We start from the raw sequence: 27191 nt of genomic DNA on the forward strand, positions 1-27191 counted from the left end.
AAGAATAGAGTTGGGATGGAGATGTAGGGCCTACAGCTTATAATGGAGGAGGACGACATAAAAGAACTCGGAGAAAGGAGGCACCAGACCAGCTATGACGGCGCTCATGAAGAAGGGGTAGAAGGTGCTCCCCTTGTCCTCCGGCTGGGCGGAGCCGGGTCGGAGCGCGGTCTCCCCCATCTCGCTGCCTTTCGTCGCCATCATCAGGCGCGTGAGGGCGAGATTCTTCTCTGTCATGTTTGGGGGATCTAGAGCTGGCGAGTACCAGGCCGGTGGAGCCACGGCCGCGGTCTTGCGGGGCGCCATTGCTCGCTGAAGGAGAAAGGGTGAAGCGGATCTGGAGATTTCGGAAGCAGGAGGGCAAGAGCAAGAAAGGGGATCTGGAGTAAGGCGAATGGGAGCAATGGAGGTAAGCCTAGCCCGAGCCAGCCTTTTTGTCAGACGGACAGTTGCCGAGGCAGCGTGGGGAAGCGGAGACGCCCACGTCCAATCAACCGCCACGCGGCGACCAAGGACGTAGGCTGTTGGGGCCCACGGCGCTCCGCACTTGCCCTTTCGCTTCGCTGCTGAGCCAAGCCCGAGCGCGCCTTGGGCCCGGGGGCTACTGTTGGCGTTCTGGGAATGGGGGTCCCCAGACTTGCTTGCCTGCGGCGTGGCTCAAGGGGTGGCCCAGTACGGCCCATCTTCATCGACTCAAGCTCAAGACCCTCGCGAGGGGCCAAGCCTCGCGGGGCAGACGACGCAAGGCTTCCTCGGGATCAGCCTCACTAGGCAGGCTCGCGAGGAGGCGGAGAGATCAAGGCAGGGGTACCTCGCGAGGTGCCCGTGACACAAGCCATGACGATCGAGGCCAGGCGGGCGCCAGGCGGGCGTCGGCCTGTGCAGTGTCCTTGTTTCCTCTTAGGTGCAAAGGGGGCAAGCGCAGGCGCGGAGTACCGAGGCGTCAAGCAAAGGTTACCATATCGGTGCAACGAGACCAAGACCAGCAGAGCGGTAGGACGGAGGTCACCGTGGAGCCCAAGACGGCGTCATCACCAGTGCTTTTGGCAGCCGAAGACCAGCTTTAGTCAGGATAACTTGTACTAGATGTTCCTTTTCAAAATGGACGTTGTTGGCGCCCTTCCCGCTCAATATTTCGGAAGTGGACCAGGGCCTCTATAAATAGAACTAGCCACCACAGTAGAGGGGGATCGAACCCTTCTCAAGGAGAGCACCACACCACCTCAAGAACACCCCTCGCGAGGCTGTTCTTCCACCGTACTATTCATCATCAGCCCCTGAGGCAATCCACCACACACTGGATTAGGGTATTACACCACAACGGTGGCCCGAACCAGTATAAACCCCGTGTCTCTTGTGTTCTTGATCGTGTAGCTTAGATTCTCAGCGAGGCATTCGGGCGTGGATCGGTAGGGGGAAGATCTCCGTGCGCACCCCAGAGTTCGAACCTTAAGGGTTTTGCGGGAACCCGATATCCGACAGGCGGCAACGGCGGCCGGCAATAGCTGCCGACAGGCAGCGGCGGCGGAGCGTGTGGTGGGTGTTCCGCGCACACCCAACAGGGACGCCACGTGCACTACACTATGCCGGGTACTGCGCCGCCGCCGTGGTGTAGCCCCCCAGCTGGAGCTGTCCTCTGATGACGGCAGAGTGGCTGAGCGACGATGACGGACCGGTGCCATTGGCGATTGTGGGAGAAGCAGACGAGATAAGCTACAGGGAGGGAGGGGAAAATGCGACGCAGGACTCGCCGGCCGTGAGGGTTTTTATAGCAGGCCGGTAAGCATTGGGATTTTGGGGGATTTCACCGAGTCGGGCGGGAAGCTTGCGTGGGAACGGGCTCACCGACGATTCATTGGCGCCGCCGTTTGGCCAAAAGAATGCCCCTGCGCGCTACGCAAGCTTGAGCTGTAAGCCGTCTGCGGCAACGGGGTGACAAGACGTGCGAGAGGAGGACGAGAGGACATGTACACATACAGTTAATAAAAAAATGTTTGTGATTTAATTACCGACTATACCCCGTCCTGGTTTATAAGTAGGAACTAATGAAATACGAATGCATGTCTCCATAGATTATATCGTTGGAGTCGTATTTGAACATAGTTTCCAGCTATACAATTTTTGTAACATGCATTAACACTTTTTTGGTTAAATTTAAGGTTATACACCAGCAGGCGTTTGCCCGCAACACACATGTCTTATTCCATCACAAACAGCTCTGATGGATCAACTGTCTGCCACGTATCACACACGCAACTCTAATATGATTCGTGCTTGATGTCTCCGACATCGCTCGCACAGTTCGTCTTATTTGCCACGTATCACTGTGCCGTCCTCTGCTCGCGTCCCTCGGCAAGCTCTACTCGCTGTTAGGCGCCGCAGCGTGCTGTGCTCACCGTTAGGTGCCGCGACGCGCTCTGTCGCATCTGTTGGCGCGCTCTGCTTGTGGACAGCTTTTCCTTGAGGCGACCGTGCAGCGCTCTGCTCGCGTCCCTTTGCGCACGCTCTACCAGCGGTCGGGCGTGCACATGATTACGTCGGGGGCCCCATATGCATGCGGTTGCACCACGCGTGTTGCCACGCGATGCAGTTACGTGCGGCACGATGGAGTTATGCGCTGCAAATTAGAACTGCCATCAGGGCCTGCCGATATTCCTGGCCGTCCGGCTTCCCCTTTAATTCCCGCGGCCATTATAACCTTAGTCTCTTCAACCTTTCGATCGTGCCCCACAACACAACAAGCACACCCACGACGACACATAGAGAGGGGATGTCCGGTGGCACTCCAATGGAGTTCGGTGAGCATAGAGTGGAGACCCACGTGAGGGATACGGATCTCTCGGTGGTGTACACCATCGACCCGGGCGTGGTGGACGACTACATCAACAACGCTGAGCAGTTGCTTGCTGGAGACAAGTACAAGGTGGTCGGCATCGACCTCCAGTACACCGCCGGTCATCCCGGCATAGATCAGAAGGTTACTGTCGCCCAGTTGTGCTTGCGCCATCATGTCCTCATCTACCACTACTGCATGGCCACAGAGCCTTGCGACCGTTTCAACAGGTTTGTCAACAGCACCGACTACAAGTTCGCCATGGTGGATACCAAAGATGATGTAAAAGCGCTCAGTGTTACGGGCTTGGCCTGCAAGAACCTTGTTGAAATCCGTGACCACTACAGGGTCTGGGGCAGCACGAAGCAGGACCCCCTGGTCGATATCGCCTCGGCCATCATCGACCCCTACTACAAAAATATGAAGCAGGATGCCCAGACAACAAGTCTCGTATCCTGGCACAAGGCCTGGATGCGGCAACTGGATGAACCTCACCTCAGGTTCGTGGCCAAGAGCATGTACACATGCTACGAGATGCACAGGCGGATCGTTGACATGAGGAAGTGCCTCGTTACCCAAATCGACGAGCCTGTATCGAGCCACAAGAAGAGCAAGCGTCACAAGAAGTAGATGATTATCAGATGATCTTTATGCTAGTTAATCATGCATGTAATATATAGTTTACTTTATTGGTTTGTGTGTAAATGTCATGTGTGTAGTAGCCACCTATGTAATTATGCATGTAATAGTTTACTTTGATGTGTGCAAATGCGATGGTTGTAGTAGCCACCTCTGTAAGTGGATGTTTAATTTGGTTATGCAAGCATGTCCTTATAAGTGTGTGTGTGTGTGTGTGTATATGTTGTTGTTCTGTATGCAATCCCATCGCACAACACACACGTCTTATTAGCAGCAACCGTCTGTGTTCTTATCGGTCTTCAGACACATTTCTGATTACAGACCTGTTTGCCGCGTATCACACACATCTTGTTAAGTTGAACCGTTTCTGTTCTCATGTCTCAACGCAAACAGTTCATCCGAGTGAACCGCATGCCTTATATCGCATGCACCTTTGATCTGGCGAACCGTTTCTTTTGTGTTGCCTAATCACAAACAGTTCATCCGAGTGAACCGTATGTTGTGTATCGCACACACCTCCATCTGGCTGCCCGTTTCTTTTGCTCCTCCTCATCGCAGACAGTTCATTGAACTAAACCATACGCCCTTCATCGCACACGCAACTAAAACCTGAACCGTGTTTGATGCATCCGTCATCGCAAACGTTTTATACATTTCTGACGGTTTTCATACAGCACCGTTTGCAATTATGGCATCGCACACAGTTTCTCAAAGGGTCTCTGATCGTAGTGTCGCGTTAGCAGCATCCTGCAGTAGTGAATTGCTCAGTCAGATTCCTCGGAGGCCTTGTTAACTTTACTAGCGGTGGGTTGGATCGTTTGACATATGGTCATCTAGCTACAGAGATTAAATTGTTGATGGCGAGAAGGGAGTTCATTCCACAGAAGATCCTTAGGGAAGAGAATAGAGTGGCAGATCAACTGACTTCGTATAGTCGCACGGAGTGTACTAATAGCCGTGTGGCTTAATCATAACCATGTATTGAGGAACTTGTGCATCTTGATTGTAACTCTATAATTCATGAATAAAATTCTCTTTTACGTGAAAAATCCAGAATCTTATTTGCAAGAATATGTTTTAGTTTCGAAGAAGAAACTGTTGTTATAAGAATTTTTTTTGTTTGGATTACACTACAAATATGATGTCAGATATTTTACCATGGCAAATTGAACGTTTTTCATGTCAAATTATGTTCACTTAGGATGGCAAGTTTAGTTGGTGAGAATGGTAAATCCATCTCAGTTCATTTTTTGTCAAAAAATTGTCGTACTTGCAAACTAAATTTTCCATAATCGCATCAACACAAATTGTCATAAAACGTTAGATTTGTCATGCCAGATTTTTAGGGTTTCCTTTTTTTTGAGTTAAAAATGAAACTTTATTCATTAGAAATAACCAGTACATCGTTTGTGAGGATCATTACAATTTAACTAAGAGGTTCTTCAAACCAATCCGAAGTCGAAGAAAATCTAGCTAATCTAGCAAGTTCATGTGCTACTTTATTTGACTCTCTATTACAATGTTTGAATCTAGTCATGATAAAATCACATGCATAGTGATAGCAGTCATCGAAAATCGCCGATGCCGCACCCGCTGACTGTCCTCCGTCCTGCATGGTCTCAATCACCTCCAGATTGTCTGAGTTGATGATTAGGCGGTTACATCCTGCCCTTTGCGCTAAAGTTAGACCAAATTTGAGAGCTAGGGCTTCTGCCATAAGGATATCTGCACAGTACTCTATCTTTCCATTTCCTCCTGTAATAAACCTACCTTTGTCGTCTCTCAAGACCGCCCCCATCGTACCCTTCAACATGTCATGGTCAAAAGAAGCGTCAACATTTAGTTTCACGAAGCCCCTAGGAGTACATGAAGGAAATATGCCCTAGAGGCAATAATAAAGTTGTTATTTTATATTTCATTATATCATGATAAATGTTTATTATTCATGCTCGAATTGTATTAACCGGAAACATGATACATGTGTGGATACATAGACAAAATACCGTGTCCCTAGTAAGCCTCTACGAAACTAGCTTGTTAATCAAAGATGGTTAAGTTTCCTAACCATAGACATGTGTTGTCATTTGATGAATGGGATCACATCATTAGGAGAATGACATGATGGACAAGACCCATTCGTTAGCTTAGAATATTGATCGTTCAGTTTTATTGCTATTGCTTTCTTCATGTCAAATACATATTCCTTCGACTATGAGATTATGCAACTTCCGGATACCGGAGGAATGCCTTGTGTGCTATCAAATGTCACAACATAACTGGGTGATTACAAAGATGCTCTACATGTATCTCCGAAGGTGTTTGTTGGGTTGGCAAAGATCGAGATTAGGATTTGTCACTCCGAGTATCAGAGAGGTATCTCTGCGCCCTCTCGGTAATGCACATCATAAGAAGCCTTGCAAGCAAAGTGACTAATGAGTTAGTTGCGGGATCATTCATTACGGAATGAGTAAAGAGACTTGTTGGTAATGAGATTGAACTAGGTATGAAGATACCGATGATCGAATCTCGGGCAAGTAACATACCAATGACAAAGGGAATAACGTATGTTGTCATTACGGTTTGACTGATAAATATATTCGTAGAATATGTAGGAACCAATATGAGCATCTAGGTTCTGCGATTGGTTATTGATCGGAGAGGTGTCTCGGTCATGTCTACATAGTTCTCGAACCTGTAGGGTCCGCACGCTTAACGTTCGATGACGATTTGTATTATATGAGTTATGTGATTTGCTGAACCGAATGTTGTTCGGAGTCCCGGATGAGATCACGGACATGACGAGGAGTCTCAAAATGGTTGATATATAGGAGGATGCTATTCGGACATCGGAAGAGTTTCGGGATGCACCGGGTACTTATCGGGTCACCGGAAGGGGTACCGGGCACCCCCGGCAAAAGATATGGGCCTCATCGGCCAAGAGGGGAAACACACCATCCACAAAGGGGATGGTGCACCCCCCCCCCATATGGGCTGGCCAAATTGGAGTAGAAAAGGGGGAGGAGAAAAGGCAAAAGGGAATAGGATTCCCCCTTCCCCCTCTTCCCTTCCTACTCCGAATAGGAATAGGGAAGGGGGAGGCCAAATTGGGAGGACCCCAAGTAGGATTCCTCCTACTTGGGGCACCCCCTTGGCTGCCTCTCCTCCCCTCCAACCTATATATATGAAGGGGGGCACCGCTAGAACACACACCAACAATTGTTAGCCGTGTGCGGCGCCCCCCTCTATAGTTCACACCTCCGGTCATATCTTCGTAGTGCTTAGGCGAAGCCCTGCGCGGATCACTTCACCATCACCGTCACCACACTGTCGTGTTGATGGAACTCATCTACTTCCTCGACACTCTACTGGATCGAGAGTTCGAGGGACGTCATCGAGCTGAACGTGTGCAGAACTCGGAGTTGTCGTAGGTTCGGTGCTTGATCGGTCAAAACGAGAAGAAGTTCGACTACATCAACAGCGTTAACAAATGCTTCCGCTTTCGGTCTACGAGGGTACGTGGACACACTCTCCCCCTCTCGTTGCTATGCATCTCCTAGATAGATCTTGCATGAGTGTAGGATTTGTTTTAAAATTGCATGCTATGTTCCCCAACAGTGGCATCCGAGCCAGGTCTATGCGTAGATGATATGCACGAGTAGAACACAAAGAGTTGTGGGCGGTGATAGTCATACTGCTTACCACCAACGTCTTATTTTGATTTGGTGGTATTGTTGGATGAAGCGGCCCGGACCAAACTTACATGACCACGTTCATGAGACCGATTCCACCGACAGACATGCAACTAGTTTTGCATAAAGGTGGCTGGCGGGTGTCTGTTTCTCCAACTTTAGTTCAATCGAATTTGACTGCGGCCGGTCCTTGTTGAAGGTTAAAACAACAAATTTGACGAAACACCATTGTGGTTTTGATGCGTAGGTAAGAACGGTTCTTGCTAGAAACCCATAGCAGCCACGTAAAACTTGCAACAACAAAGTAGAGGACGTCTAACTTGTTTTTGCAGGGCATGTTGTGATGTGATATGGTCAAGACATGATGTGATATACATTGTTGTATGAGATGATCATGTTTTGTAAAAGTTATCGGCAACTGGCAGGAGCCTTATGGTTGTCACTTTATTATATGAAATGCAAACGCCATGTAATTGCTTTACTTTATCACTATGCATTAGCGATGGTTGTAGAAGCAATCGTTGACGAGACTACCACGATGCAACGATGGAGATCAAGGTGTCGAGCCGGTGATGATGGAGATCATGACGATGCTTTGGAGATGGAGATCAAAAGCACAAGATGATGATGGCCATATCATGTCACATATTTTGATTGCATGTGATGTTTATCTTTTATGCATCTTATTTTTCTTAGTACGGCGGTAGCATTATAAGATGATCCCTTAACCAAATTTCTAGGTATAAGTGTTCTCCCTGAGTATGCACCGTTGCGACAGTTCTTCGTGATGAGACACCACGTGATGATTGGGTGTGATAGGCTCTACGTTCACATACAACGGGTGCAAGACAGTTTTGCACATGCGGGATACTCGGGTTAAACTTGACGATCCTAGCATGTACAGACATGGACTCAGAACACTGGAGACCGAGAGGTCGAACGTGAATCATATAGTAGATATGATCAACATAGAGATGTTCACCATTGATAATTACTCCATCTCACGTGATGATCGGACATGGTTTAGTTGATTTGGATCACGTATCATTTAGATGACTTTAGGGATGTATATCTAAGTGGGATTTCTTAAGTAATTTGATTAATTGAACTTAATTTATCATGAACTTAGTCCTGATAGTATTTCCATATCTATGTTGTAGATCAATACCTCGCATATAGCTCCCCTGTTTTATTTTTGATATGTTCCTAGAGAAAAGTAAGTTGAAAGATGATAGTAGCAATGATGCAGACTGGGTCCGTGATCTGAGGATTATCCTTAGTGCTGCACAGAAGAATTATATCATTGATGCACCACTAGGTGACGAACCTGTTGCAGGAGCAGATGCAGACGTTATGAAAGTTTTTGCAAGCTCGGTATGATGACTACTTGATAGTTTAGTGCACCATGCTTTACGGCTTAGAACCGGGACTTCAAAAATGTTTTGAACGCCACGGAGCATATGAGATGTTCCAACAACTGAAATTGGTATTTCAGACTCATGCCTGTGTCGAGAGGTATGAAACCTCTGACACGTAATTTGCCTACAAGATGGAGGATAATAGCTCAACTAGTGAGCATGTGCTCAGAATGTCTAGGCACTACAATCGCTTGAATCAAGTGGGAGTTAATCTTCCAGATAAGATAGTGATTGACAAAGTTCTCTAGTCACTATCACCAAGCTACTAGAACTTCGCGATGAACTATAATGTGCAAGGGATAACGGAAAAGATTCCCGAGCTCTTCGCGATGCTGAAATCGGCGAAGGTAGAAATCAAGAAAGAGCATCAAGTGTTGATGATTAACAAGACCACTAGTTTCAAGAAAAAGGGCAAGGGAAAGAAAGGGAACTTCAAGAAAGAATGGCAAGCAAGTTGCCACTCCCATGAAGAAGCCAAAAGCTAGACCCAAGCCTGGAACTGAGTGCCTCTACAGCAAAGGAAATGGTCACTGGAAGCGGAACTACCCCAAATACTTGGCGGATAAGAAGAATGGCAAAGTGAACAAAGGTATATTTGATATACATGTTACTGATGTGTACTTTACTAGTGTTCATAGTAACCCTAGGGTATTTGATACCAGTTCAGTTGCTAAGATTAGTAACTCAAAACAGGAGTTGCAAAATGAACAGAGACTAGTTAAGGGCGAGGTGAGGATGTGTGTTGGAAGTGATTCCAAGGTTGATAAGATCACCATTGCACACTCCCTCTACCTTCAGGATTAGTGTTGGACCTAAACAAATGTTATTTGGTGTTTGCATTGAGCATGAATATGATTGGATCATGTTTATTACAATATGCTTATTCATTTAAGTCAGAGAATAATTGTTGTTCTATTTACATGAATAAAACCTTTTATGGTCATACACCCAAAATGGTTTATTGAATCTCGATCGTAGTGATACACATATTCATAATATTGATGCCAAAAGATGCAAAGTTTATAATGATAGTGCAACATATTTGTGGCACTGCCGTTTAGGTCATATAGGTGTAAAGCGCATGAAGAAACTCCATGCAGATGGACTTTTGGAATCACTTGATTATGAATAATTTGATACTTGCGAACCATGCCTCATGGGCAAGATGACTAAAACTCTGTTCTCCGGAACAATGGAGCGAGCCAATGACTTATTGGAAATAATATATACTGATGTATGCGGTCCGATGAGTGTTGAGGCTCGCGGTGAGTATTGTTATTCTCTAACCTTCACAGATGATTTGAGTAGATATGGGTATATCTACTTAATGAAACACAAGTCTGAAACATTTGAAAAGTTCAAAGAATTTCAGAGTGAATTGGAGAATCATCGTAACAAGAAAATAAAGTTTCTACGATCTGATCATGGAGGCAAATATTTGAGTTACGAGTTTGGCCTTCATTAAAACAAAGTGGAATAGTTTCACAACTCACGCCACCTGGAACACCACAGCGTAATGGCGCGTCGTAACCGTACTTTATTAGATATGGTGCGATCTATGATGTCTCTTACCGATTTACCACTATCGTTTTGGGGTTATGCATTAAAGAAAGCTGCATTCACGTTAAATAGGGCACCTTCTAAATCCGTTGAGATGACACCGTATGAACTATGATTTGGCAAGAAACCTAAGCTGCCATTTCTTAAAGTTTGGGGTTGCGACACTTATGTCAAAAGGCTTCAGCCTGATAAGCTCGAACCCAAATCGGAGAAGTGCATCTTCATAGGATACCCTATGGAAACAATTGGGTACACCTACTACCACAAATCCGAAGGCAAGATCTTTGTTGCTGAAAATGGAACCTTTCTAGAGAAGGAGTTTCTCTCGAAAGAAGTGAGTGGGAGGAAAGTAGAACTTGATGAGGTAATTGTACCTTCTCTCAAATTGTAAAGTAGCTCATCACAGAAAGCCGTTCCCGTGATACCTACACCAACTAGAGAGGAAGCTAATGATGATGATCATGAAAATTCAGATTAAATTACTACTGAGCCTCGTAGGTCAACCAGAGCACGATTCGCACCAGAGTGGTACGGCAATCCTATTCTGGAAGTCATGTTACTAGACCATGACGAACCTACGAACTATGAAGAAGCTATGATGAGCCCAGATTCCAATAAATGGCTTGAGGCCATGAAATCTCAGATAGGATCCATATATAAGAACAAAGTATGGACTTTGGTGGACTTGCCCGATGATCAGTGAGCCATTGAGAATAAATGGATCTTCAAGAGGAAGACGGACACTGATGGTAGTGTTACTATCTACAAAGCTTGAATTGTCGCAAAAGGTTTTCGATAAGTTCAAGGTGTTGACTACGATGAGATTTTCGTACTTGTATCGATGCTTAAGTCTGTCCGAATCATGTTAGCAATTGCTGCATTTTATGAAATCTGGCAATTGGATACCAAAACTGCATTCCTTAATGGATTTATTAAAGAAGAGTTGTATATGATGCAACCAGTAAGTTTTTGTCAATTCTAAAGGTGCTAACAAAATGTGCAAGCTCCAGCGATCCATCTATGGACTGGTGCAAGCATCTCGAAGTTGGAATATACATTTTGATGAGTTGATCAAAGCATATAGTTTTATACAGACTTGCGGTGAAGCCTGTATTTACAAGAAAGTGAGTGGGAGCACTACAGCCTTTCTGATAAGTATAAGTGAATGACATATTGTTGATCGTAAATGATGTAGAATTTTCTGGAAAGCATAAAGGAGTGTTTAAAAGGAGTTTTTCAAAGAAATACCTCAGTGAAGCTGCTTACATATTAGGCATCAAGATCTATAGAGATAGATCAAGACGCTTGATAAGACTTCCGATGAGTACATACCTTGATAAGATTTTGAAGGAGTTCAAAATGGATCAGTCAAAGAAGGAGTTCTTAGGTATGAAGTTGAGTAAGACTCAAAACCCGACTGACAGAGAGAGAATGAAAGTCATTCCCTATGCCTCAACCAGAGGTTCTATAAAGTATGCCATGTTGTATACCAGACCAATTGTGTACCTTGCCATGAGTTTGGCAAGGGGGTACAATAGTGATCCAGGAGTAGATCACTGCACAGCGGTCAAAATTATCCTTAGGTACCTAAAGAGGCCTAAGGAAATGTCTCTCGGTAATGGAGGTGACAAAGAGTTCGCCGTAAGGAGTTACTTCGATGCAAGCTTTGACACTGATCCGGATGACTCTGAGTCTCAATCTGGATACATATTAAAAGTGGGAGCAATTAGCTAGAGTAGCTCCGTGCAGAGCATTGTAGACATAGAAATTTGCAAAATACATACAGATTTGAATGTAGCAGACCCATTGACTAAACTTCTCTCACAAGAAAAACATGATCACACCTTAGTACTCTTTGGGTGTTAATCACGTAGTGATGTGAACTAGACTATTGACTCCAGTAAACCCTTTGGGTGTTGGTCACATGGCGATGTGAACTATGGGTGTTAATCACATAAAGATGTGAACTATTGGTGTTAAATCACATGGCAATTTGAACTAGATTATTGACTCTAATGCAAGTGGGATACTGAAGGAAACACTACAAAAAAAGACACTTCCGTGATGATACGTGTTTGTCACAGTAGGTCACATTTTCTGTCATGCATGTACATCCATGACGATTTTATGACAGAATCAAGATAGTCATACCTGTGATGTCGTAGAAGTGTTCCATGAAATTATGGAAATTATCATCACGGAAGTGTCCACTTCCATGACGATAAACGCGCGTCATAGAAGTGCTTTCGTCAAGGGTGACCGATACGTGGCATCGACCGTAACGGCTCGCCGTTAAGCTATCGGGTCCAGTTTTGGATCCGATAACCTGTTAACAGACCGGGCCAATGGGGATTTTCCACGTGTAAAATTCTCATTGGCTGGAGGAAACACATGTTGGCTCACCGCTGGGACAGATGTCAGCCACTCATTGGACAGGAGGCGCCTATGATACGTCGCGACACGTGGCACGGCCCAACAGAGGCCCATTCCGGTGAAAAGGCTGGGCCTATTAAAATAAGCGGGCCGGCCCATTAGCGGCCTACTTGAGTCAGACCCATTTACAAGTATGGCCCATACAAGTTACACAGAATCGGCCCATCAAAGGCCCATTCTAGATTCGACAATTTCCAGCCCATCGTTAGTTTAAGCCCGTTAATGGCCCACTACGTTTTTGGGCCCAATTGCGGCCCGAACTTCTTTCGGCCTGTTAGCAGCCCATCGTCAGTTCCAGCCCGTTAATGGCCCGGAACATCTTTCGGCCTTTTCTTGGCCCATTCTGCAGTTGGGCCAATTCTAGCCCGCTGTGACTTTAGGCCTGTCCTTGGCCCATTCGGTAAATGGTCCAACTCTTAGCCCATTTTGTCTCTCGGCCTGTTAAGGGCCGACACAACAGTTGAGCCTTTGACTTTAGGTCCATTAGGGCCCACGTTCCGCAGGGCATCATTTTAGCCAACGCGACTTTCGGCCTGTTAAAAGCCTAGTTTATAAATTGGGCCTCCTCTGGCCCATAACACTTCCGGCCTCTTACTGGCCCATAAAGTAAAAGGGCTGAGACAAAATTGACATTTATTTGGGCCTGCTAAAGGCCCGCAGGCCATTTCCATTTATACGGCCCTATCGAGCTTTAGGCCTGTTGACGGCCTGCTAAGAGCCATTGTTACGATGGGCCCATTTGGGATCCACTTAATATTATTTTGACCAGCCCAATTAAGGCCCGCTTTGACTGCACATGTTTGTTCGTTTGTATGGCGTCTAGGAAATGTTTGGGCGTGTTGGCCCCCGTTTCAACGATATAGCATATTCAAGAATTATCCTACTCTATACTATCGCCTCTAAAAAGCATACACTATACAATAAAAAGCATGGAAACATAGAATAATCCTACACTATACAATAAAGAAATTACAGCCGAATATACGCACTGGGCATTATAGTTCGGCACCAATGATTATAAAGTGTACACAAACAGCAAATTACATACACTGGACAAATAAAGCTCATACATCATGGACACGCATCAACAGAACTTACCATTTGAACTATAATCTCTTCAGAAAAAAGGATTGGCCGGATTCAGATAGCACAAATTTCAGTCTGCAAAATCTCCAATTCCTTCGTGGTCACCTCAGTGTCTTGTTTCATTTTTTTGACTCCCGCATCTAATACCTGCATGTCCAGTCTCAACTTGTTGATCGTACGTTGAGAATCATGTACACGTTGTCTTGCCACCTCTAGTTGATGCTCGAGAACATCAGCACATTCCAATTCCAATCCATAATCATTCAGTAATGGCCATGCCGCACTGCTCGCAGATCTTTGTGTTGATGTCACTTCATCCTGAAATGTTTCTGTAAGTACACATGACTAGGGCAAAAATATAGTTACAATAGTGAAGCGAGCAAGACAGACTATTTTGTACATGGCAAAACAGGACTAACAATAATGTTACACGTCATGAAGCATAAGCAGGTGATATTTTAAAAATTATAAAAAAGGTAGTCTGTGCAGCCTGCATATAGAAATCTCTCTTAGCTCACCAGAGGAGCATGATGTTGGGGCCCAATCCAAAACACAGACAAGTTACAAATTTAGACAGCACGTTGCGTATAAGTAAGCAAGCAGTTGGCCATTATGTAGCTCAATTAAAGTCTTAGGGAGCATAATGAACAGTAGAGGGATTCATACAAGCCTACTATGGCAAGCAAAACTATGCAATCATTAGCGTAGTATAAACTAGATTGTGAGCCTCATGCAATAATAGTTGGTTAATAGACTTCAAAGCTTCAGGCACACTTCGCCAGAGTAATTAAATGGTAAGGCCTTTAATTATGTCAACTAATAGTTATACAAGTACCCAACATAGGGCATCATTGTTTGGGCATCTCATTAACTAAGGACAAATAAAGCAATTGAAAAGAGCAAATTAACTATGCCTGAAACAAACAAGGAATTGAACTGTTGAGTTGGATACATTGACTTACCTTAACTGGTTGAACAGGCTCAGCGCAGCTCCTACTTCTCTTGCAAGGCTCCTTCCTAACATCTTGTACTTGGAAATCCTCAATGTTATCTTCATTGCACCCCCTCTGCAAGGTGACACAAACTAGTTACTCGTCTCATTGGAAGATAAATATGCATACTTTCCAGTCTATGAACAACACAAAAGGATGAAATTATAACAAAACAATACCACATAATGAAACATGCCACATCTCTTGCACTTGCACACAATGAAATGAGCATTTACTATGTCTGCACTATGTAAAAACTAGGCGTACCTTCGAACTGGATCTCTAGGTACTCTTGGAGAGCCTACTTTAGTGTACAATCAAACCTTTATGTCACCTATGAGTTAGACAAGGCCCCACTACAGCAGCCCTTAGTGTTTCAATCGTTGACAAGCTCTGTTAGAGTGCTAGGTCAAGAACAACAAGTAATCAAAGCAAATAGTCCTAGTATGGCTGGCTGATGCAAACAACAATTGAACAGATGCGTGAGCAAATCTTACATATCAAGAAAAGAAGCAAAGAAGGAGGCTTAAAGACCATCACCTGACTGACCAGATTTAAGGGGCATTTAAACATCATGTGCAACGTATGAACTAACATAAACATTACATATTCCAGATTCTACAATGGAATGCAGATGTATTAGGTTATGCCATGTATGATGATGCCTAAATCTACACTATAGCAGGCAGGAGTGATTCATCATTGCGCGCACAATTGAATTGTAGGTTAAGGTCTAGTTCGATTCCGCCTTTTCAGGGCTTACTGTTAAAATAAACCATAAAAGATGTAAAGAAGTCATTTTTGAGTTATGGACTTGGGCTTAACTTATTTCGCTTTGGAGGGGGGTGTTTCGGGTAGAAGCTCACTAAAAATTGAAGGGAAGGGGAATAGTGAAATGAATCTGTTGTCTGCCTATATTACACTCAAAATGCAACTGCTCACGCCCGTGTCACACCTGACCCTCAAGTAAAAACTAACACGCAAGCGTTCATTGCCCTGCCCGCTTGCATCTCCTCTCCCCTTTCCCTCTACCTCGATCCCCTGCCTGCAGCACTAGGGTTCCTCCAGCGAGCCGTTGCCTCTAGTCCCATCTGGCCTAGTCCTCGACGATGCTTTGTCCAGCTAGGCTACATGGCTGCTCCTCCCTCTGGCGCCGCCCCTCATTCTCATGGTCTCCAGCAGCTGCTCCACTGTGGTCCGTCCAACGCACTACTCCGGCGGGCGCCGCACAACTATGGCTGATGCCACACTGTAGCAGAAGGCACCTTATTCCCCCCCTCCTCCCAGGCATGGCCTTGAGGTGCTGTTGAAGGATGAGCTCATCCAACAAGGTGAGGATCTCCTCTGATTTTTTGCCAAATTTTCATTCTGATCCACTATACGATGAATTGCTATGAGCTGCTTCTGCTGCTGCTATATGATGAATTGCTATGAGATGCTGCTGTTGTATGATGAATTGCTATGAGCTGCTGCTGCTATACGATGAGTTGCTATAAGCTGCTCCTGCTACTGCTGTATGATGAATTGCTATGAGCTGCTCCTGCTGCTACTATATGATGAATTGCTATGAGCTGCTCCTACTACTGCTATATGATGAATTGCTATGAGCTACTGCTGGTATATGATGAATTGCACACTGCTGCTGCTGCTGTATGATGAGTTGCTATGAGCTGCTGCTGCTGCTGCTATATGATGCTTTCAGGTGGTGCTGCTATATGATAATAACGAGCCACTTGGAGCATCGAATTTCAATAAATAATTGTTCTTCATTTAAATGTGGGTCATGCGTTCTTTGTTTAAATTAGGTAATGGGATCTCGATGGAAGACATTGACCAAAGTAGATTGTGCCAAGTAGATGGTATCTTTGCAATTGCATTTTGAACAAATAGTGATGGTTTGTTTTCCTGTCATATTAATTACTGCACTGGGTTCAATTTGTGATGTTTGCAAGTCAAATTATTTTTCATATGGGCAGCAAAATGAAAAAATATAATGCAATCTAGACTTTTCACTGATCATACCAAAGATAAGCTGAAAAGGAAGGCAATGAAAAGAACTGGTTGGCTTATTACCTGGAGCTTATATTCACAGGTGCTTATTTTCTTAGGATAACTCATAATAACTGTCCCTAAGAAACTTGGCCAATAGAACTGGCATACAAATAACATGTCCCGATGATTGCAATGGAGGAGTGACCTACCATAGCACACTGTATAGGATCACCGCTGCCTCTCCTTTTTTTGCGATGTTCCATGAAATTCCCACATACATCTTGTACTTTTTCATTGTGTAACCCAATCTGCAAGTTGACACGGCTAATTTCAGACATCTCTACATGATAATACATTGCATATCCCTTGCGCATATTTAAACCACCTATTAATGATTGTGTGCGTAGCATAAACTAGACATGACTCTGTGTGCTGGACTAGCAGGCACTCTAAGGGAGCCTAATGTAGTGCACTGGAATTCCTACATGCCACCTACGATTTTGTGTAATGTACTGCCTCTGTTCCTAAATATATGTCTTTGTAGAGATTCCAGTATGGACCACATACAGATGTATATAGATGCATTTTCGAGTGTAGATTCACTCATTTTGCTCCGTATGTAGCCTATAGCGGAATCTCTTGAAAGACTTATATTTAGGAACGAAGGTATGAGGTAGTATCATGTATGACATCTACATATCTAATTTAGCAGCCAGTAGTAGAAATCATTGTTTGCACAAAGGGATTATTGGTCGAAAATCCTAGCAAAGCACGCTGGCAGGCACACAACAATACAAGAGAGAGAGAGACGCACTTACAAGATCATAGCAATGCCTCAGTCTAGGATCTTGGTTGGCCAAGCTGTTAGATCCAGAAGAAACATCGTCCTTGTAGTTTTTTCCAGCTGCATAAAGGTAACAGCGACCTGTTAGTATATTTGAAGTACATCGGGCAGGTGATGTTGGACGGGTTTAAAGGTGACAAGTACCTAGGCCGTGGCGCGTGGTTGGCATCTTGCCCATTCACTGCCAGCGGCGTCCACCTCGCTGGATCTTCTTCTGCGGCCACATCTACCCCTCCCACCCACAGCGCGTAGATCCGGCGAGGTGGACGCCGGTGGATGAGCAGTCTAGGGTTTCAAGAGGGGAGGGGTAGAAAGGCCGATGAAGTACGGACGGCGTGATGTAAGATGCTCTGGTGCTGTGGAGGGGGGAACCGGAAGTTACCAAATCAGCCCCGACCTATTATGTAGATGAGGGCGTGATACGTCTCAAACGTATATACTTTTCCAAACACTTTTGCCCTTGTTTTGGACTCTAATTTGCATGATTTGAATGGAACTAACCCGGACTGACGCTGTTTTCAGCAGAATTACCATGATGTTGTTTTATGTGTAGAAAACAAAATTTCTCGGAATGACCTGAAAATCCACGGAGGCACTTTTTGGAAAATTTAAAAAATATTGGCGAAAGAATGAAGGCCAGGGGCCCACAACCTGTCCAGGAGGGTGGGGGCGTGCCCTCTCCCCCTGGGCGCGCCCCCTATCTCCTGGGCCCCCTGGAGCTCCACCGACCTCAACTCCAACGCTATATATTCCGTTTCACGGAGAAAAAAATCAGAGAGAAAGTTTCATCACGTTTTACAATACGGAGCCGCCGCCAAGCCCTAATCTCTCTCGGGAGGGCTGATCTGGAGTCCGTTCAGGGCTCCGGAGAGGGGGACTCGTCGTCGTCGTCATCATCAACCATCCTCCATCACCAATTTCATGATGCTCACCGCCGTGCGTGAGTAATTCCATCGTAGGCTTGCTGGGCGGTGATGGGTTCGATGAGATTTACCATGTAATCAAGTTAGTTTTGTTAGGGTTTGATCCCTAGTATCCACTATGTTCTGAGATTGATGTTGCTATGACTTTGCTATGCTTAATGCTTGTCACTAGGGCCCGAGTGCCATGATTTCAGATCTGAACCTATTATGTTTTCATGAATATATGTGTGTTCTTGATCCTATCTTGCAAGTCTATAGTCACCTATTATGTGTTATGATCCGACAACCCCGAAGTGACAATAATCGGGATACTTCTCGGTGATGACTGTAGTTTGAGGAGTTCATGTATTCACTAAGTGCTAATGCTTTGTTCCGGTTCTCTATTAAAAGGAGGCCTTAATATCCCTTAGTTTCCATTAGGACCCCGCTGCCACGAGAGGGTAGGACAAAAGATGTTATGCTAGTTCTTTTCCATGAGCACGTATGACTATATTCTGAATACATGCCTACATTACATTGATGAACTGGAGCTAGTTCTGTATCACCCTATGTTATAGCTGTTACATGAGGAATCGCATCCGACATAATTATCCATCACTGGTCCAATGCCTACAAGCTTTTCACATATTGTTCTTCGCTTATTTAGTTTTCCGTTGCTATTGTTACAATCACTACAAAACCCAAAAATATTACTTTTGCTACCGTTACCTTTATTTCCATATTACTTTGCTACTAAATACTTTGCTGCAGATACTAAGTTATCCACGTGTGGTTGAATTGACAACTCAACTGCTAATACTTGAGAATATTCTTTGGCTCCCCTTGTGTCGAATCAATAAATTTGGGTTGAATACTCTACCCTCGAAAGCTGTTGTGATCCCCTACACTTGTGGGTTATCAAGATTAATTTCTGGCGCCGTTGCCGGGGAGCATAGCTCTATTCTTTCAGTCACTTGGGATTTATATCTGCTGGTCACTATGAAGAACTTGAAAGACAACAAAACTAAAATTTATCCCTCAACTACGAGGGGAGGTAAGGAACTGCCATCTAGCTCTGCACTAGATTCCCCATCTGTTTTGAGTAAGCTTGCGACACCTAAACCTTCTACTGCTATGAATTCTGATATGTCGCATGTTATTGATGATGCCACTTCTGCTATGCATGATACTTATGATGAAACTACTTCTATGCCTGATACTACTATGCCATTTGGTGAATTTCTTGATGAACAACTTGCTAGGGCTAGAGAGAATGAAGTTATTAATGATGATATTATTGAAGATAGTGATGATGAAGGTTCTCCCCCTAATTATGAATTACCTGTTGTTCCTGAGGGTTATGTTATGAATGAGGAAGCTGCTAGAGCTATATTTTCTTGTAGAGATAGATGTGATCTTAAAAGATTATTAGCTAAATGGAAGCAGCAATCTCTTAATGCTAGAATAGAACCTGACCCTGCTTTTGCTACTTCACCTATCTGTGTTACTGATAAGGATTATGAATTCTCTGTTGATCCTGAGATAATTACTTTGGTTGAATCTGATCCTTTTTATGGTCTTGAATCTGAAACTGTAGTGGCACATGTTACCAAGTTAAATGATATAGCCACCCTATTTACTAATGATGAGAAATCTCGCTACTATTATATCCTTAAGATATTTCCGTTCTCATTAAAGGGTGATGCTAAGACTTGGTTTAATTCTCTCGCACCTGGTTGTGTGCGTAGTCCCGAGGATATGATTTATTACTTCTCTTCTAAATATTTCCCTGCTCATAAGAAACAAGCTGCCTTGAGGGGAATATATAATTTTGTGCAAATCAAAGAAGAGAGTCTCCCAGAAGCTTGGGGGAGGCTTCTCCGATTACTTAATGCTTTGCCTGATCATCCTCTTAAGAAAAATGAAATACTTGATATCTTTTATAATGGACTAACCGATGCTTCCAAGGACCACTTGGATAGTTGTGCTGGTTGTGTTTTCAGGGAAAGAACAGTCGATGAAGCTGAATTACTATTGAATAATATGTTGACTAATGAAAATAATTGGACTCTTCCTGAGCCAATTCCTGAGGCAATTCCTAATCCAATTAAGCCAACTCCTGAGCCTATTCCTAAACCCACTCCGAAGAAGAGAGGTGTTTTATTTCTCAGTCCTGAAGATATGCAAGAGGCAAAGAAATCAATGAAAGAAAAAGGTATAACAGCCGAAGATGTTAAGAATTTACCTCCTATTGAAGAAATACATGGTCTTAATATACCGCCTGTTGAAGAACCACATTGTCTTGATAACCCGACATAGGTAGTAAAGGTAAATTCTCTCTATAGATATGATAAAGTTGAAATCCCCTCTACTAAATTTCATAGCCCATGCCTAGATGAATTTGATAACTTTATGGCTAGACAAGAAAGTTTTAATACTTATGTTGGTAGAGAATTAAAGAATAATGCTTTCGAGATAGGACGCTTGAGTGATCAGATGGCTAGAGTTAAAGGTGAACTTAAACTCATTAGCAAATATGCTTCTATGGTTGCTACTCAAGCTGAGCAAGTACTTAAAGCTCAAAACGATTTGCTTGATGAATTAAATAATAAACATGACTATGCTGTAAGAGTGGCTACTAGAACTGGTAGAATGACTCAGGAACCTTTGTATCCTGAAGGCCACCCTAAGAGAATCGAGCAAGATTCTCAGAGAAATAATTTAGATGCACCTAGTCCTTCTAAAAAGAAGAAAAAGAAAAATGATAGGACTTTGCATGCTTCTAGTGAACCTATTGTAGACACACCTGAGAATCCTAATAATATTTCTATTTCTGATGCTGAAACACAATCAGGTGATGAACATGAACCTAGTGATAATGTTAATGATAATGTTCATGTTGATGCTCAACCTAACAAAAACAATGAAGTAGAGATTGAACCTGCTGTTGATCTTGATAACCCACAATCAAAGAATAAACATTATGACAAGAGATACTTCGTTGCTAGGAAACACGGTAAAGAAAGAGAACCATGGGTTCAGAAACCCATGCCTTTTCCTCCTAAACCATCCAAATCAAAGGATGATGAGGATTTTGAGCGCTTTGCTGAAATGATTAGACCTATTTTCTTACGTATGCGCTTAACTGATATGCTTAAAGTAAACCCTTGTGCCAAATATATGAAGGATATCATTACAAATAAAAGAAAGATACCGGAAGCTGAAATTTCCACCATGCTTGCTAATTACACTTTTAAGGGTGGAATACCAAAGAAACTTGGAGATCCGGGGGTACCAACTATACCATGCTCCATTAAAAGAAATTATGTTAAAACTGCTTTATGTGATCTTGGAGCGGGTGTTAGTGTTATGCCTCTCTCTTTATATCATAGACTTGAATTGAATAAGTTGACACCTACTGAAATATCTTTGCAAATGGCCGATAAATCAACTGCTATACCTGTCGGTATTTGTGAGGATGTGCCTGTTGTGGTTGCAAATGTCACTATCTTAACGGACTTTGTTATCCTTGATATTCCCGAGGACGATAGTATGTCGATTATCCTTGGTAGACCCTTTTTGAATACTGCAGGGGATGTTATTGATTGCAACAAAGGCAATGTCACTTTTCATGTTAATGGTAATGAGCATACGGTACACTTTCCGAGGAAACAACCTCAAGTTCATAGCATCAATTTTATTGGAAAAAGTCCAACTATCACTATTGGGGCTTTTGAATTTCCTCTACTACTGTCAAGAAAAAGTATGATATTCTTATTGTAGGGGATGTTCATATCCCCGTTGAGGTAACCTAGTGTTATTCAAAATTTCTCCGGTTCCGTGTTATTCGGAATGGGTTTGTTAACAAGACTTGATCAACCTTGTTAGTGGATTCATTTTGATGATCATGAGATGGATGAAACTAGAAGGCACAACCTTCTGTACCCTCTTTTTACTTTCTGTTATTTAGAATAAATAAAGCAAAAATAGTATTATTCGTCTGTTTTCTGAATTATCCATGCAATAAAAATATCCCAAAAATAAAAGTGCTCCAAATGCCTTGCCAATTTAGTAAGATTTTTCTGGAATATTTAAGGATTTTAGGCACAAAGAACACTGCAGGAGGGGCAAGCACCTGGCCAGGAGGGTCCAGGGCGCGCCCACACTTTTTGGGCGCGCCCCCTGTCTCCTGGGCCCATGGTGGCCCCCTCCACTTATTCCTGCACCCACACACTTCATCTTCCTCCCCAAAAAATCCCCATCCAGCTCAAACACGAGTTCTAGCTCATTTTGCTGCGATTTTCGATCTCCTTGCTCAAAGCTCCATTCACAAAACTGCTTTGGGAGATTGTTGCTTGGTATGTGACTCCTCCGTTGGTCCAATTAGTTTTTGTTCTAGTATTCATTGCAAATTCTTGCTACATAGGTGACCCTGTTCTTGAGCTTGCATGTCAAATTTGTGAGGTCCCAAGTAATTCTAATGCATGATATAGGCTCTAGACACTTGTAGGAGTAGTTGCTATCAGTTTAATTGAGATTGATTCACTTTTATTTTGAAGTTACTAAAATTTCAGAAATTTTTCAGAGTAAGATATGTCTAGGAAAATGTACCAAGGTGGTTCCTCAACAAAGAAAGGACCCAGGCGCGCAATGCGTGAGCAAGACGATGAACCACCGAGGGAAGCTTATGTGCGGCCTTGTGAATGGCCGTCAGAAGAATTTATGGCCAAAGCAGGCATTAAGGAAGAATTTGATGCATTTGTGCGTAACGCCGACCTTGAGGACTTCATGCAAGATAAGTGTCCTCAGTACTACTACTTAACTGATGCATTTGTGAGAAGGTTTAAATTTTCATCTTTGCGTAATTCTCAAACTGTCCTGTTTGATATTTATGTTCAATCCTATACCATGGACTTAGAAGATTTCACCACTGCTTGCAAACTCCCACAGTGGGGTAGTGTTAATGAACCCCGTAAATCTGAATATAAAGACTTTCTTACTAGTATTACTGTGGGAGAATCTAGGGACATAGCACAAGCTACCATAGGGAGCATTCACTTTACTGCCATACATTATTTTGCTCTCTTCATTGGTAGATGCATAAATGGTAAAGACGAAGCATGTCACATGTGTGTCCCTGATCTCTGTGTCCTCAAGAGTGCTGTTTTAGGTAATAAAGATTACAACTTGGGGGCAATAGTTGCACGTAGGCTGCATAATAATGGTTTATCTGGAGATTTATTTAGAGGGATTTATGCTAATCGTGTTGCTAATTATCTTGGTATACCCCCACGTGAGGGTGACATGCTGTTACCCTCTGCTTGTTTAGATTATGATTCTATGGTCAGTCATCGTTTTCTTGTGGGGAATGAACAATTCCTCCAATATCGACTAATCTTTCACAGACGTCACGCTGTCCCTGTCACTCTCCCTGCTCCTTCCCTTTTTGATTACCAGGCAAAATGAAGATATGTTGTAACCAGGGAGGAGGCAACCGAATACAAAAGGAGAGCGAAGGCAGCCCGCCAACATGCCGCAGCTCAGGAGGCATTGGCTGCTGCATCCCAGTACGACCCCAGTTACAACTACGGATATCAGCCAGGCTACCCTTGGCATTAGACCAACTTAGGCCAAAAGCCTAAGCTTGGGGGAGTACGTATTTCTCACCGACTTTACATTCATGTTCACACACTATTTTAGTCGTCGGTGCTCATACTTTTTCATTGTATTATCCATCCTAGTTTAAATTTCTTTTTTCTAGTTTTCTTCTTGTGAGTTTGATAAACCTTAAGAAAAACCAAAAAAATTTAGTTAGTTTAATTTCCATGCTTGTAGTAGAAATTAAAATGAAAATCCAAAAATATTTCTCGTTCTTCTTTTACTTGTTGGGAGCTTTCCCGAGTAAATAGTTTTATTTCTTTTCTTTCCTTTGGGGGTCGAGAGTAGAAGACAATATTGAAAAATGTTTAGTGGCTCTCATATGCATGATTGTATATTTAACATAGAGCCCATATTACTTTGTCTTCTCTCTTCAGTTGAATGCTTGCAGATTCCAGTTAGTCCAATACACGCGCACTATTATTATTATACACATCGTTCGGTCGTGTGAGTGAAAGGCAATAATGACGATATATGATGGACTGATTGAGATGAGAGAAGCTGGTATGAACTCGACCTCTCTTGTTTTTGTAAATATGATGAGTTCATCGTTCCTGGTTCAGCTTATTATGAAGTAAACATATTTGCAATGACATTTAGAGATTATAGTCGCTTGTGCCATGCTTGATTAGCTATGAGTTATAATGGTTTACCTTGCGTGCCAACATGCTATTAGAATGATTGTGATGTGGTATGATGGGATGGTATCCTCCTTTGAATGAATCAAGTGACTCGACTTGGCACATGTTCACGCATGTAGTTGAAACAAATCAACATAGCCTTTATGATATTTATGTTCATGGTAGATTATATCCTACTCATGCTCGCACTCGGTGTAAATTAATTTTAATGAATGTTCATGACTGTTGTCGCTCTCTCAGTTGGTCACTTCCCAGTCTTTTGCTAGCCTTCACCTGTACTAAGCGGGAATACTGCTTGTGCATCCAACTCCTTAAACCCCAAAGTTATTCCAATGAGTCCACCATACCTTCCTATATGCGGTATTTACCTGCCGTTCCAAGTAAATTTGTATGTGCCAAACTCTAAACCTTCAAATGAAATTCTATTTTGTATGCTCAAGCAGCTCATGTTTCAACTAGGGCTGCCTATATCTTCCATGCTAGGTGGGTTATTCTCAAGAGGAGTGGACTCCGCTCCTCATTCACGAGAAAGGGCCGGTAACCAGGATGCCCAGTCCCATGATCCAAAAAGATCAAATCAAATCAAAATAATTGCAAACAAAACTCCCCTGGGACTCTTGTTAGTTGGAGGCACTCGTTTTTTCGAGCAAGCCATGGATTGATGCTTGTTGGTGGAGGGGGAGTATAAACCTTTACCATTCTGTTTGGGAACTGCCTATAATGCATGTAGTATGGAAGATACAGCCATCTCATAGTTGTTGCGTTGACAGTGAAAGTATGCCGCTCAAAATATTATTTATCTCTATTTCAAAAATCGAGCTCTGGCACCTCTACAAATCCCTGCTTCCCTCTGCGAAGGGCCTATCTATTTACTTTTATGTTGAGTCATCACCTTCTTATTAAAAGCACCCACTGGAGAGCACACTGTCATTTGCATTCATTATTATTGGTTTATATTGGGTATGACTTAACTGGATCTCTTTTACCATGAATTACAATGTTTAGTCAGCCCTTGATCTTTAAAGGTGCTCTGCATTTATGTTTTGCGGTCTCAGAAAGGGCTAGTGAGATACCATCTTGTTATATCATGTTATGATTGTTTTGAGAAAGTGTTGTTACCCGAGTTTTATTATTATGGCTTGCTAGCTAATTATGCTATTGATATGAGTAACTGTAAGACCTAGGTGTTATTATGAGTATGGTTAGTTCATAATGTGCTGAAACTTGAATGCTGGCTTTGCATGTTTACAACAACAAGAGCAAACAGAGTTTGTAAAAGTTTTTCTTTATCACTTTCAGTTTATCAACTGAATTGCTTGAGGACAAGCAATGGTTTAAGCTTGGGGGAGTTCATACGTCTCCAATGTATCTACTTTTCCAAACACTTTTGCCCTTGTTTTGGACTCTAATTTGCATGATTTGAATGGAACTAACCCGGACTGACGATGTTTTCAGCAGAATTACCATGATGTTGTTTTATCTGTAGAAAACAAAAGTTCTCGGAATGACCTGAAAATCCACGGAGGCACTTTTTGGAAAATATAAAAATACTGGCGAAAGAATCAAGGCCAGGGGACCCACAGCCTGTCCAGGAGGGTGGGGGCGCGCCCTCTCCCCCTGGGAGTTCCCCTGTCTCCTGGGCCCCCTGGAGCTCCACCGACCTCAACTCCAACGCTATATATTCCGTTTCGCGGAGAAAAAAATCAGAGAGAAAGTTGCATCGCGTTTTACGATACGGAGCCGCCGCCAAGCCCTAATCTCTCTCGGGAGGGCTGATCTGGAGTCCGTTCGGGGCTCCGGAGAGGGGGATTCGTCGCCGTCGTCATCATCAACCATCCTCCATCACCAATTTCATGATGCTCACCGCCGTGCGTGAGTAATTCCATCGTAGGCTTGCTGGACGGTGATGGGTTGGGAGATTTACCATGTAATCAAGTTAGTTTTGTTAGGGTTTGATCCCTAGTATCCACTATGTTCTGAGATTGATGTTGCTATGACTTTGCTATGCTTAATGCTTGTCACTAGGGCCCGAGTGCCATGATTTCAGATCTGAACCTATTATGTTTTCATGAATATATGTGTGTTCTTGATCCTATCTTGCAAGTCTATAGTCACCTATTATGTGTTATGATCCGACAACCCCGAAGTGACAATAATCGAGATACTTCTCGGTGATGACTGTAGTTTGAGGAGTTCATGTATTCACTAAGTGTTAATGCTTTGTTCCAGTTCTCTATTAAAAGGAGGCCTTAATATCCCTTAGTTTCCATTAGGACCCCGCTGCCACGGGAGGGTAGGACAAAAGATGTCATGCAAATTCTTTTCCATAAGCACGTATGACTATATTCGAAATACATGCCTACATTACATTGAGGAACTGGAGCTAGTTCTGTGTCACCCTATGTTATAGCTATTACATGAGGAATCGCATCCGACATAATTATCCATCACTGATCCAATGCCTACGAGCTTTTCACATATTGTTCTTCGCTTATTTACTTTTC

The sequence above is a fragment of the Aegilops tauschii genome, chromosome 7, assembly GCF_002575655.3.
Source record: "Aegilops tauschii subsp. strangulata cultivar AL8/78 chromosome 7, Aet v6.0, whole genome shotgun sequence".
NCBI lineage: Eukaryota > Viridiplantae > Streptophyta > Magnoliopsida > Poales > Poaceae > Aegilops > Aegilops tauschii.